At 41.7% G+C, this 13,259-nt stretch overlaps 1 protein-coding gene across 1 annotated transcript in view; it reads left to right on the top strand.

The window, feature by feature from the left end:
• Positions 1–13,259, top strand: part of EFNB2 (ephrin B2) — a 44,078-nt gene that overhangs the window by 22,785 nt on the left and 8,034 nt on the right. The window lies entirely within an intron of this gene.

Here is a 13,259-nt window from a genome sequence, read left to right as displayed (position 1 = left end):
TATTACTCTGGCAAATAATTTGGTGAGAGTCTTTGCTGAAAATTGTCCATTTTTTTTTAAGAAACCTTAATTGAATGAGGGACCCTGTATCAATAGTACTCGATAATATAAATACCCAAGAGGAAAAAGCCTCCTAGAGTTTTTATAGTATTGAAATAAGTGGATATTTTTGAATTTACTCAGCATCTCTACTGACAAAAACATTTTTAAGGACCATTGGTGAGATCTCATAGGTAAATCTTGTGCGATGACTTCTCTCTTCATCCATCCATCTATCCATCCATCCATCCATCCATACGTTCACTCACGCATTTAGTAATTTAGTATTTACTCTATGCCAGAAACCGTAAGTGCTAGGGATTCAACAGTGAACAAAGTGGTGTAAAGCTGCCCTTTCCTTGTGGAGCTCATAGATTCAGAGGATGGGGGGGGGGGGCTTACAGGCAATCCAGAATTACACATTGACGTGTTAAAACCAGATTTAGAAGAATAAGACCGAAAACCTGGATTTGTTCAGTGAATTACCTTTTTCTTCCATCTACATAATAATATGACACATTGTTGCAGGAAATAGGTACTAGATATCCTTCGGGTCATATCTGAGTTACTGCTTCCTTCAGAAGGCTGTGAAGGCAAAGGGTGCTCGCATCCAAGCACATGCCCATTAGGAGCAAACAGTATGTGGGCACAAAGGTAGGATTGTTCCAGGCCCAGGGTTTTGTCAGAGTGCAGTCTGGATGATTACATCACTCAAGCAATGAAATATTTTTTCTTAGTTCCTTTGGTGTAAAACTATGCCCATAACTGAGCTGGAGTGTGCACGCGTTTGTTACCATGGGCTTCGGTTCGTCAGCAAATGCAGAACTGCTCTCTCCTGGTGATCCAGTCTCATCTCTTGGTGATCCATGGAAATGGCTCTCCCATCTCTTGGTGATCCAGTGGAAATGGCTTTCTCAGCCTTCTGGCCGCTTTTGAGAGTGCAAAGTCAGGAATTCACCGAACACTTACTTAGTAATTATACACTGTTTTTTACTACATTAGTCATGAAAACAAAGATGGTCATAGCTGTCTAATTATCTTGTCCTTGCTGCATACCTGAAACACCAGGGACTAAAAACCTGTTTTGAAGCCAACTTGACACAGAGTGGCTTAGCAAGAGTCAGTACCACAGAGAAAGGGAAAGTGGTAAATTATAGATTTAAAGGACTAATTATCATAAAACGAAAATAAAAGCATTCTGAGGGATGAAACAAGGAGGCAGGGTGGTAAAGGAGACAAAATGATAGAGAAATCTTTGAAAATAGAGAATAGTTATTAGGTGAAATCAATGGAGCTATCGGAAGCCTAGTGGTTTGCTTATTTATTTATTTGAAAGACCTTTTAAGCAAGACTGTTTGCCAAGGACACTAACGTGTAGCACAGGGACCTGATGAATTCCCACGGAGGGCTATGCCCCCCTGGGTAGGTGGGGGAGAGCATGCACAGTGCCTGAGGGGGGGCGCTCTAGAGCACCTACTGCACCTGCCATACTCAGTCTGTCCCTAGAGCCATGTGTACCGCCCAAGTCCACGAGCCGGTTCCTCCCAGGAGATAAGCCACCAGACCCAGATTCTGTCCTCTTATTTTCATTTATGACTTCCCCTAATGAAGATGGCTTTGTACAATCTGCGTCCCCCCTGAGTGCAAGCAGGGTTTCAGGAAGCATGGTGGGTTGAGCCTGCGGTCTGAGGTAGGATGCAGGAATGCAAACGCTCTGCACTTGATAGCAACACCTTTGTGTGTAACAGAGTGAGCATTTAGCAACTACATGGCATCCATACGTGACAGGTGTGTATTTAGAAGCACGATTCAATTTATAGTTATAATACTAATCTATACAGTAATGGCATCTCTTAAAAAAAAAACTCATTATTGGGCGCCTGGGTGGCTCAGTCGTTAAGCGTCTGCCTTCGGCTCAGGTCATGATCCCAGAGTCCTGGGATCGAGCCCCGCATCAGGCTCCCTGCTCCGTGGGGAGCCTGCTTCTCTCTCTCCCCCTCTCCCTACTTGTGTTCCCCCTCTCACTGTGTCTCTCTCTGTCAAATAAATAAATAAAAATCTTAAACAAACAAACTCATTATTAGTTTCAGTAACAGGTAGCCAAGCTCCCTTGGCCTCCAGAACTCGCCTCAGAGTGGCAATTACTGTGTAAAACCTCGTGGTAGCCTGGGATAAAAGACTCTTTCTTAAAATAGAGCTAAGGGTTTCGAGTGTGAACGCTGCTGGCCAGGTGAGTGTCCAGGGCTCCGAGGCTGGCCAGGAACCAGGGACACTGTCACTAGACCCCTGAGCAATTCTGTCACGTCACAGACATGGGAAGACGCTGCAGAAACCTTGGAAAAGCCAGAAGCTCATTCCTCACGCCCGCCCCCGGCCAGCAGTGCTCAATGATAGACAGCTTTCCCTCCAAAGGAGAAGACAGATGAGCAGAACACATTTTAAAATAGTTTAAAAAGTGAATGCTGACCTTCCATTCTTGCTTCTTTGAGAATTCCAAGATTTTTAAAAGTCACCGATTTCCACATCACATGATCACTCACATATACCCCAGAGTCACACTTGACTTGAAAGAGTATCATTCAAGATGGCGTAATGGAGAGCACTCAGATTCACAAATGTATTTTGAACACCTCAGGTCCTCAGTTCACTTTGAGACCGTTAGTAATGTTGGGTCGGGAGATGCGGCAGTAGGACATGTATCCAACTCTGAATCTCCATTGTCTAAGCACCTTCAGCGCCAAGAGAATGGCTATCAGCATCGTCATCACTGTGTGCTGGTTCCTTGTCACGGGCAGGAACCAGAGAAGTGATGGTGTGGAGTAGTGCTACCCCCAAGGGGAACAGTCCAGTTTGTCAGTGGACAGCCCAGGTGTTGGATAATTCCCCAGGTAAACTGATTCCAGGAGCACTGGGCTAGCAGCCCGGAGACCTCAGGTCTAGTCCCGTTGCCTGTGCTTAAGGAGAAAGTCACTTTATCTCTTTGAATTTTGACTTCTGGAAAGTTCTTTTATCGTTGTTGTTATGGCCAGTGACGGACGTCTGCAGTTCCAAACCATTTCATGGTTGGATATATACATCCCGTGTAGGATGTCTGGTTTGTGTGTCTCTTCTCCAACTGAAATGGGTGGGATCTGCTATGAATTCTCCAAAGACATTTAATTTGATTTATAGTGTTACCAGATTTTTAGAATATAGTCATCGGACTTTGGAGTTTTGGAAGTAAATATTAACTTTCAATTGCAAGTGTATTTTTAAACCTACCAAGTATCCACTAAATTCCCTTAGGAAATGACATGACAAAATGATACGCTTCCTCATTAGTTCTTCTCATAGATGATTATTTGCTTTGACATGTGGCAAAATGATATTATGTGGGTTTTCTTAATGTTTAGAATTGACTTTTTCAGGTGACCTATTTCAGTAATTAGCCTTAGGCCTGATTTGCATCATCAAATCTCCTAATCTCAAATGATCCAAAAGTAGGGATCTACCCCTCCGTTCTTTACGACGTTCAGATTCTTAATTGCCTTAAAAGCATAGTAAGCATCGTATATAACCTATAGTTATGTTTATAGTCTTTAAAATTTTTTAAAGTTTATGAAATAACTATCTGTCTTCAAGTGCCCATTTTCAAGGGAAGCTCTACCTCAGGAAACACTCCAGTTAATAGGAGAGCATTCCTGTGTTCTCAGCCTTCGTCCGCGTTTGTGTCATTGACTTTTCTTGTAGACACTTTCTGTGCGTGGTTTACAATTTCTTTGAGAGACCATCACCCAGCGGTGAATAAGTCAGCAATTTTGGTCTGTCAGCCCTTTGCAACATCCAGCCTTATGAAGGTTCTGGAGGTTGGTTATCCAGCCTCAGCATGGAAGCTTGCAAAATACCTACAAAGAAGTTTTCATCACTCTACCAAAATTATGTGAGTCAGAGATGGATGAAAAATGAGTGCCATTGTGTTGATACTTTTCAGGTGAACAGTGGGCACAGCAGGGCCATGTGACAGAGGCGGCCATGGGCACGAGGCCCCTCCCAGTGTAGCCTCCTGTAACTTCTACGATGTTTTACCTCAAATCCATAGCCGAGAACTGGACTTGTGGAATGGTCTGAAAGTCATCATTTCTAACAATTGTTTAATTAAAGGTTGTCCTTTTATGTACACCCTGCCGTATGCACAGTGGGCCTTTCCAAGCTGCCCGTCTCTTTCTTGGTCTTGGGAAAGTCTTCCTTGAGGAGTAGTCAACGAGTTTGACTGAGTCACGATTTCCTAGGCCATTGGTTTAGTTTTGTAAAGCAATTTTTAAAAAAATCAGACCACATGAAATTGGAACCTCCACAGTCAGCTTTGCTTTGCTGTTTCTTAGGCATAGACTTCACTTCAGAGCAAAATCGCAAAAATAAATTTTAAAATGCTTGCATGCAAATATAACAAAACACTATTCTTCAAGAATCAAAACAGGAACAACAGATTCCATTTCCTGCATTTTTGTTAAATATATATGTATATATGTATAAATTTTATTTAGGTGTGTTTTCCTTTTGGGTTTGTTTTCCTTTTGGGTTTCCGATTTACTTATTTCAGGAAGTAGGTATGGCAACTGGCATGAAATACACTGGATGTACCCTAACCTCTCCTCAGCAAAATAGTGTGGGAGCTTTTGAATATCCTTTGACATGTAGATTTCTTTTCAGATATATAAGAATGTGTGGCCTGTGTAATGATTATGGGTTTTCTGTCACGAATTAATTTATGTGCTACATTTCCCTTAAGTTTAGTGATAGGACAGTATCAGCCTGTCACTTCTGTCTCTGACTTCGGGGTGAGGATTTATGTTTTAGACCTTGTATAGAATTGCCGAATTCCAGCATTTTAAACACATTTTTGTTTCTCACCTACAACTGTCATCTTTGTAATGGAATGTCCATCAGATTCTTGGGTGTCTGGAGGATTATCTACACACACCAGTTGGGGCGACAGATGAGCATGGTAGGTGGGAGTCTGGAGTCAGGCAGACCAGGGTTCTTGAATGCCCTTCAACAAGTAACTCCCCAGCCTCTGTCTTGAGCTCTTCATCTGTGAACTGGGCATAGTGTCAGCCTCGGAGGTTGATAGAGTTTAAATGGGTGTTATGTGTCAAGTGCTCATTTCCAAGGTCGGCTCCTAGTGAGTACAACCGAGGGGTCCCCTTGGAGCAGAGCGGGGTGTGGCGGAAGACCAAGGGCAAAGTGATGCCTTCCTACAAGCTAGCGGGTGGGGAAGATGTACTCACAAAATGTAATGTTTTTGCAAACCATCCCTAAAATGAAACTCCAGAGAGTTTGCAGGTTTCAGTAATGCTGCATAACTTAATTGTAAGATCTCTGCTCTTTGTCTTCTTGGAGTGTTATAAAAGTTCTTTTGTCCTTGGGCTTCCTTTACCAAGAAGCATGCATTTACGTATGTTTTTCTTGGTGGAACTGCCGGAGCTTGTTAGCAGATCCTCTGTAAGACCCAAAAGAGACAGACCGGGAGGAGTGTTCTATACATATAATCATTTCCCCACTTGTCATTTCACCAACCTTGCCAGAGCTTTTTCTCAGTTCCCCCGCACACAAAGGAAACACTGTATTTTTATTGATAATTTCGGCAGCATCCTAATGTAGTATAAATATTCTCCTAGACAAAAAAAAAGGTGTGTCAGGGTCGCCTTGTCACTGAGACTAGCTGGGAAAGAACGTTTCATTAGTCTGATAATCAGAAGTGTTGTTTCTATTATTTTTTAACATCATGTGAAATCCTCCTCTGACGGTACTGAAGGCCCTTTCAGAGTGTATCAGTAAGACTCCTGGTTGAATTTCATATGAATAAAACTTACATTCTTTACACTTAAGTTACGAAGTCTCAGCTTCTGCTTAACTGGAGATTGGACTGAGAAACTTCTGGCTCTGTTCAGCTGGGCAGTAGTGAGAGTCCTGTGAACACTCTTCCTTATTCCCAGAAGTCACTAAGGAAAGAATAAGATGACTGCTTCCTAAAGCAATGGAAAGACGAAGGAGAGGAAAGACTAAAAACCCTATGTACAAAATAAGAGCAAAGCAAGAGCAGGTGAGAAATGAAGATTACTTGGGAAAAAAAGGAATTCTTTACAGATTGCCCAGAGTAAAACTGCCTTTACAATTTCATAAAATACATGTCAATATCTCTAGTGCCTGTATTTACTTAGCCTTATAAATAATCGAATAATACTAGAGAATGAGTGAGACATAGTTTCTTTCTTAATAGCCTTTAAATATTCACCTTGAAGATCAACACTTAAAGCAAAATAAAGCACTTTAAAAAAAAAATAGCCAAGAGGCATAGACAGACATAAAAAAGATGACTTTGAGAAAACTTATTTATGTAGTTCTTAAGAGTCACACATTTGTTCCTGAAATTCTGAGATTCCAGGCTAGGTGTTTGACCACTTAAAAAGGGGAGTGTTGGGGCGCCTGGGTGGCTCAGTCGTTAAGCGTCTGCCTTCAGCTCAGGTCATGATCCCAGGGTCCTGGGATCGAGCCCCGCATCGGGCTCCCTGCTCTGCGGGAAGCCTGCTTCTCCCTCTCCCACTCCCCCTGCTTGTGTTCCCTCTCTCGCTGTCTCTCTCTCTCTCTGTCAAATAAATAAAATCTTTAAAAAAAAAAAGGGGGGAGTGTCACAGCGTGACATGCTCTGTGTCACTTTGCAGTCTCAAAAACAGGTGGTAGAGAAGTTTTTATCACTCTGAGAACACGAGAACTTAGTCTGAGTAGTTCCTAAGTGGTACATGTATGGTTCACCCTGCCGTGAAACGCAAGAGTCAAGACTCCAGCCAGGGCTAGGGGACCCTCAGACCAGCATCTTCAGCCTGTGACAGTGCCGCTGGGTCAGCAAGCATACGGAGGCATACCTCGTGAGACGAAAGGTGTACATACGTGTCCTGTCCCATGTGTGGTGTAGTAAAGGGAGTGTGCGTACATGCATGCCTCCCCCACTTACACAGGGACGGTGTAGACACTTACGTGTACACACAGCACATACGTAGAAGTACAAAGAAGCTCACACGGTTCAGACACCTGATGATCGCTGGGCTTGTCCAAACGTGTGGGGCCCCGCGCCCTCTTTTGTATCGTGTAACCTGGAACTGACTTCAGTCGTAGTCCCCAGAGCTGAATTCAGAAAACTCTACAGGAGCAGGCGGGAGGGAGAAAGGGTCAACGGGGAAGGGGGTTGCACAGCAGCGTGTCAGGTCTTCCACATTTCCTCTTTATCTTTAGATCTTTTCATCAATGCCGTGTCTTATTAAGACATGCTACTGTGCGGTTTTAAAAAGCTATCAAGTCCTTCAAGCCCCTCAACGGAAAGTTGCTAAATAGTAAAATTATCAAAATGTTCCATTTCTCAAATATACAAACTGAGGCAATGAGACTTCAGATTTCCTTAGTCAAATACAAGTGCTGTGGTTGAGGTGGATGGATGGATGGGCAGATGGGCGGGCAGCACGGCGGGCATGAGCATTGATGACGTCATAGGGGGACCCAGGCTGTGTGTTACTAACAAGAGTTCTGCTTTGAAAATGGCTTTTTGCATTAGTGATGTAGCCCGGTTTCATCGTTCCTGAGGTTCAGCAAGGAGATGAAGGTATTCTTTGATTGAAGCAAACATGTGGAAAATTGCTCTGGATTCCTAGAGAATAGAACGTGTCCCCTGAATGGAATAAGGTTCATGTGTAGGGCACATTCAGACAGGACACTTTATTGGGGTTACCACTGGTCTCTGGATGGTCAAAGCAAATAACATCACGTCCATCTAAACTCTCATGCCATGGACAGTGGCGCATTTTCTCCTTTGCAGTGTTCTATGCGAAACTGTCAGCAAACATTAATTCAGTCACTAGTGAAGTCTTACCACCCAGAGATGAACTCAGCCTCAGATGGGTATTTTCCACTTCAGTGCTGCAGATGCCCAATTACTGGGCCATTAATATCATTGCATGCGATTAGTGACAGTAGAATGAGCAAGAAGTTACGGGATGGGCGCCCTCCCCGCCATGAACTTTTTACTCCAACCCTTTGTTATCTAGACATTTCCCTATCTCCGCATGGATATTTTAATGATTAAGACTGTTAAAAAGCCAGGAGTGGGCAGTGGATTGTGTGCTAGAAATAATTCACTCTAGCACATGCTTCTTCATGGTTCAGAATGTTTCCATGAGATATTATCACTGTCTCTTGACCGGGAAGCCTCAGTTTTACAAATCTGAACGCTTAAGTAAGGCTAATATAGACAATAGGGAATAACGGTTTATCTTTAGAACTCTTACATCATTCTTGCTGTGATTTTTTTTTTTTTTAACATGAGTTTGGTCATTGTATGGAAGTCATCTAGCCACCTATTTTTAAAACCTAATTCCTTTTAGTAGATTTTGACCCATATTAAGGTTGACTCTCATGCGGAAAGGTAATTGTGATGAAAAATGAAAACTTTTTTTTATGAGATCTTATTGCAATTTTTTTTTTACCTAATGGAAGATTCCACCTGCATAAATCATCCTAACTTTTAGCCATAAAATCTTAGAAACAAGTGTTTTCCCTCAACAGACTTCCTTAGAAATCAAGACACTAAGGCGTTGCAAGCAATATTTTCAGGGGAAATAGGGGAAACCACTCTGTAATCAGTCTCATGTGGTTAGCGTGCCTCTAGTGAAAGGAAAGAGGGACTGGTCATTTATTGCTAGGACTGTTTGATCTTTCTCAGAAAAATGTCACTGCACTGCTGGAGCCTGGAGGGTAGATCTTTCATTGACATATAGTCCCTGTGTGTGCACGTGCATGCTCACGCACACACACCTACACGCACATGCACGCACACACAGTCAACGCTTCTTACCCCATCCTTTTCAGCCTGGTATGTAATCAGTGATCCTTCAGGACTGTTCTCAAAGGTAACTATGGCTCTTAGCATCTTTAATGATTGTCACGAACTGCATCTTTGTGTACAGTTCTTGATGGCTGAAAGATTTTATGAGTAAGCAGTGATAGAATTCTTACGCTCTAGATGTGGTGACTGTTACTTTATATTGTTACTGTTTTCTCAGTAGGTTGACCTCCCTCAATGTCCAAGTCTCATGGGATCTATGAAATAGGAGATAGAGTGAATATACTGGCACTTCTGCATAGTATCCTGTTGTCTCCCCCTTCTTTCCCCCAAATTAATATAAAGTGGCAGAGTAATATATGTCGTTAAATCTTCCAGTAAATGCACAAAGACAGTTGACCAGACTGCTTCAAGGTTGTTATACCTCGTCTTATTTCTGAGCTGTCAGTAGAATAGCCTGTCATTGTTCATGATGAACCTTTGAAACTGAGAAAATTAAATTACACTGTTTTATTCAAGAGCATCCATTTATATTTGATACCTGCTATCTTTATTCACATTTTAATACTAGAATGCAACAGGGAAGGTCTAAATTGTAACTCCATTTTTAAATTCATTTTTCCAAACAGTTCTGTCTAGCAGAGAAACTAATTAATTGTGTTGTGTAGAAGTCACTGGGGCTATGCCAGTTATTAATTCTTAATGCATGATTTACTGCTTTAAAATTTCAAAACACAACCATAGTGATGTGGTTTTAATTCAAGTGATTCTTCTTATCATACTGGAACAATGTTTCCTTAGGTGAGAAACACACACATCCTACCTCACTAGTCCCTTATACAGTGTTTAAACTGTGACCTGTTCCCCACACACTGAAATCAGTTAATCAAATGCCAGCAGGAGCTATCTCATCAAGTAGGGATTAAAACAAAAACAAAACCTTTTTGTGGATCTATATTTCACTTTGAAAATATCTCCCTTTGTATTTTTCCTTTTTCAAATTGAGGCCATTTTAAGAAGTGTTTATATAGCAAAGATAAGGCAAATTTGGTGTTATGGGATGAAATGCCATGTGCTTTGAAATAATGCTAAATTTTTTTTTTTAACATCCTGCCAAACAAAAATAACGAGGCCCTTGGAAACTCACGATGACACATTCCTCATCTCTTACACTGTAAGTCCACAAAGAAAAACACATAAAAAGAAGCTAGAAGTGAATTTTTCCTCCTCCTTTTGGCACATTATACAGCTGTTTCTGTCTCAGAAGTTTTTATTAAAATTACAGAAAAAGGCATTTATTTTTGGCATTCAGTGAGCATTATCATCTCCATGTTTGGAATCTTTCTCCTCAGTCAGTATATGAAAGGATACTCTTCATCCTTGAGGCATTAAAATCTGCACTGAGATCTGGAGATTGAGTCCCTGTTTCCGTAGTCCACATTGTGAATATGAATTGATGTCAGGGGGTTAAGGAGATAGATCTTAGTTTCCTGGGTTGTATGTTCACAGTAACTGATTACATTTTTATCAGGCTCCTTGTTTTCCAACTTGCAGATCTCATTCCATCTTTTTTTTTTTCTTTTCCGAGAGTTGCTAGCCCTGGTGGAAGGCAGTAACCTAGTTTGTGTGCCATGTTTATTTGAATCTCACGGCTTCACTTTCCACGTTTCTCACTTGATTCTGCTTCTTTTGTTCCTCAGTTTGTCAGGTGATAGGCTTTTGGTTCTTCTGAGTCTGTGTTGAGCTGAAGGAGAGAGACCGATGTGTAGGAAAACCGGCCTGAAGAAATCAAAAGTAGGAGGGCCAGCATATCATGACATGGTGGAAGAGAATAGTACAGGGAGGATGATAGTGATAGAGAATTGTCATAAAATGCTGTTTGTTTCATAATTAAATAAGACAAATGTGTCCCGTGTAGCTTTATATAAATTATGGTTTTTATTCTTATCAGACAACTGAACTCTGTCGTTTTACTGACCCTATATAGCTTATTACCTGTCTCTCTTTGGTCGACTGCTTTGATGAAGTGGATAAAAATATTTGCTTTTGAGTGTCAGTCACCCGCCCCATCCCAACAAGCTACATTTTAAAATAGTTTGAAATACCCTCCAGAGTAGCAGTGTTTTTTTCATCCTTTCCAGCATAACCAAGAATTTTCTTTCATAGCTTCATAGTGAAGCTGTATATTATCCTGGAGAATTTTTTTGTGCTGCCCTCATTCCTGACCTCTTTTTGAATGAGGCTCATATATCGGCACAAACCCAGCAGCGAATTCTCCATCTGATTAGCACAGTGTTCCCGATGTGATAGACTGAAAACAGCCCGAATCCAATGCTGCTGTGTAGCCCCTTGGGTGCAGGGCAATAACAATCAGAAGAAGCCAGGTTAAAATGCACTGTTACTTCCTCTCCGTGGGCACAGTCTAGAAAACACAGCCAGAAAAGATTCTTGCCCTTTTAGTCTGTTTTATTCACTGGTTCTCTTTTCCCTGCTCCGATAACCAGCGGAGGATTGCCAATGAGTCAGAACTGCAGCTAAGTTTAAGTCCATGTGCAAATTCATGGGCAACCACAGCTGTTGGCTGGTGCGGTTTTCAGATGTGAAGAACTCTCAGGCAGTGTGAACTCCGGGTACTTTTTTGCTGAGCAATGATCTCCACCCACTGAAAATCAGGCCCCAGGGGAGCAATCTAGTGATTTCAGTATACTTAGGACATGCAATTAGATCCCCGAAGCAGAAGCTTTTAAAAGCAGGCCATAAAATGCCCATGTATCTTTATTAAGCCTATTTTCTAACTGGATGGAGAAACTTTTCTAGTAATTTTTAATTTTATAAAGTCTATTTTTTTTCCTCTAGGCCAAGGGGAAAAAAATGTCTGGGCACTAAAAGCTTAGGTATAACAGTGTTATTTTTTCCCGTCTCTAAATGATTAAATGCAATTTCATCCATTTAGTAATACTATAATTGTGGTGGCATTAGCTAATGCCAGCAGAGAGACACAAGGAAAAAGTATAATGAGGTAACAATTTATTTTTACTAAGTTAAAAATTCCTAATACATTCAGATCAACAATAAAAACATTGCAACATTGTCTGCTGAAATGAAAGTAGATTTTTATCCCAAAGCATTAGCAATTTCTTGTTGTTTCTCAAAGTCAGCTGCTAAGCCTGTTTTTTAAAGCTTCTTGGTGACTGGGTGTTATGGCAGAAATCAGACTTTAATCTTGTGGCTTTATTTCAAAGCTCACCGCCATAAGGAGGGGCAGTCAGGATGGGACACTTGTCAGGGTCCTTGGTCAAGGCAAGGAGGACCTCAGGGGGACCTCAACACTGAGAACCACACTCCCTACACTCCCTGATGAGGAGGTATGGTAGGAAGAGTGAGGTTAATTTTCATTATGGCATCAAAATAAGTTCGAGTCCCTCTAAATTATTTTAGACTTGCTCTGAAGTTTACTGTCTGAAGTTTCCGTGGGTTGCTGGCATCTGAAAACCGGGTTTTCTGTGACCGCTCAGGTCATTTCTAACGGAGGGCGGGGCAAAAACCTTTTCATGGCAGAACATCTCACTGTATTATATAGCTTATCCCCTTCTTAAGCAACCAGGTATTGGGGATGCCATGTTAACATTAGTAATAAATTTTTCAATATCTTCCAGTAACCTTTGCTGCTCCCAAGTTGACTTAAAGGGGAATAAAGCAGAGTCTGGAATGCATATCACAGTGTTCTGCCTCCTGGCCCACCCTCCCCCTTCACCAGCCCCACCCCCTCCCAACCAGCAGCAGCCTCTGGTGTCCAAGAACCCCAAGAACCCTACAAAGGCACAAGCTTCCATTTCCCTCTATGCAACTCAGGGCCAGAAGGCTTTTTTCCCCTCACCCAATGAATAAAAAAGTTTCAACTGTTAAAGATGCAAAGCAGGTTCATTCTCCTGCTGCACAATTTTCCTCCTCCCATCTTAGAGTCTGTGGATGCTCGATTATAGATTGCAATTGATTTGAATACTTTGAGTTCTTTACGTTGGGGGGTTACTTGGACAAAATTTGGGGTAAACCAAAAGGAGCTCTGCATGAAAGCATTGATATTCAGAAAGGGCGTTGACCACAAATTAAAATCAAAAGAAAAAAAAAAATCACCCAAATGTGATTTTGCTTCCAAACTGAAGAAGGAGAAGCAGTCAGCACTTTTGAATTCTGTTCCCAGGTGATGCTTCTTTACCTTGTCTTACCCGTTCTGGTATTCATTCCTTTATTTTTTCCTTTTAGATCTGAATCTTTGACCTTATTACCTCAAGGTTAAGATAAACAAACCCCTGTACCCTCCCCCTTTTCTGTGCATGATCCTTCAGATCTT

Source organism: Leptonychotes weddellii, chromosome 3 (genome assembly GCF_054177405.1).
Source record: "Leptonychotes weddellii isolate Sample4059 chromosome 3, ASM5417740v2, whole genome shotgun sequence".
Taxonomy (NCBI): domain Eukaryota; kingdom Metazoa; phylum Chordata; class Mammalia; order Carnivora; family Phocidae; genus Leptonychotes; species Leptonychotes weddellii.
The sequence above is the reverse complement of the archived record's forward strand: the minus strand, read 5'-3'. Positions and strand labels throughout refer to the sequence as shown.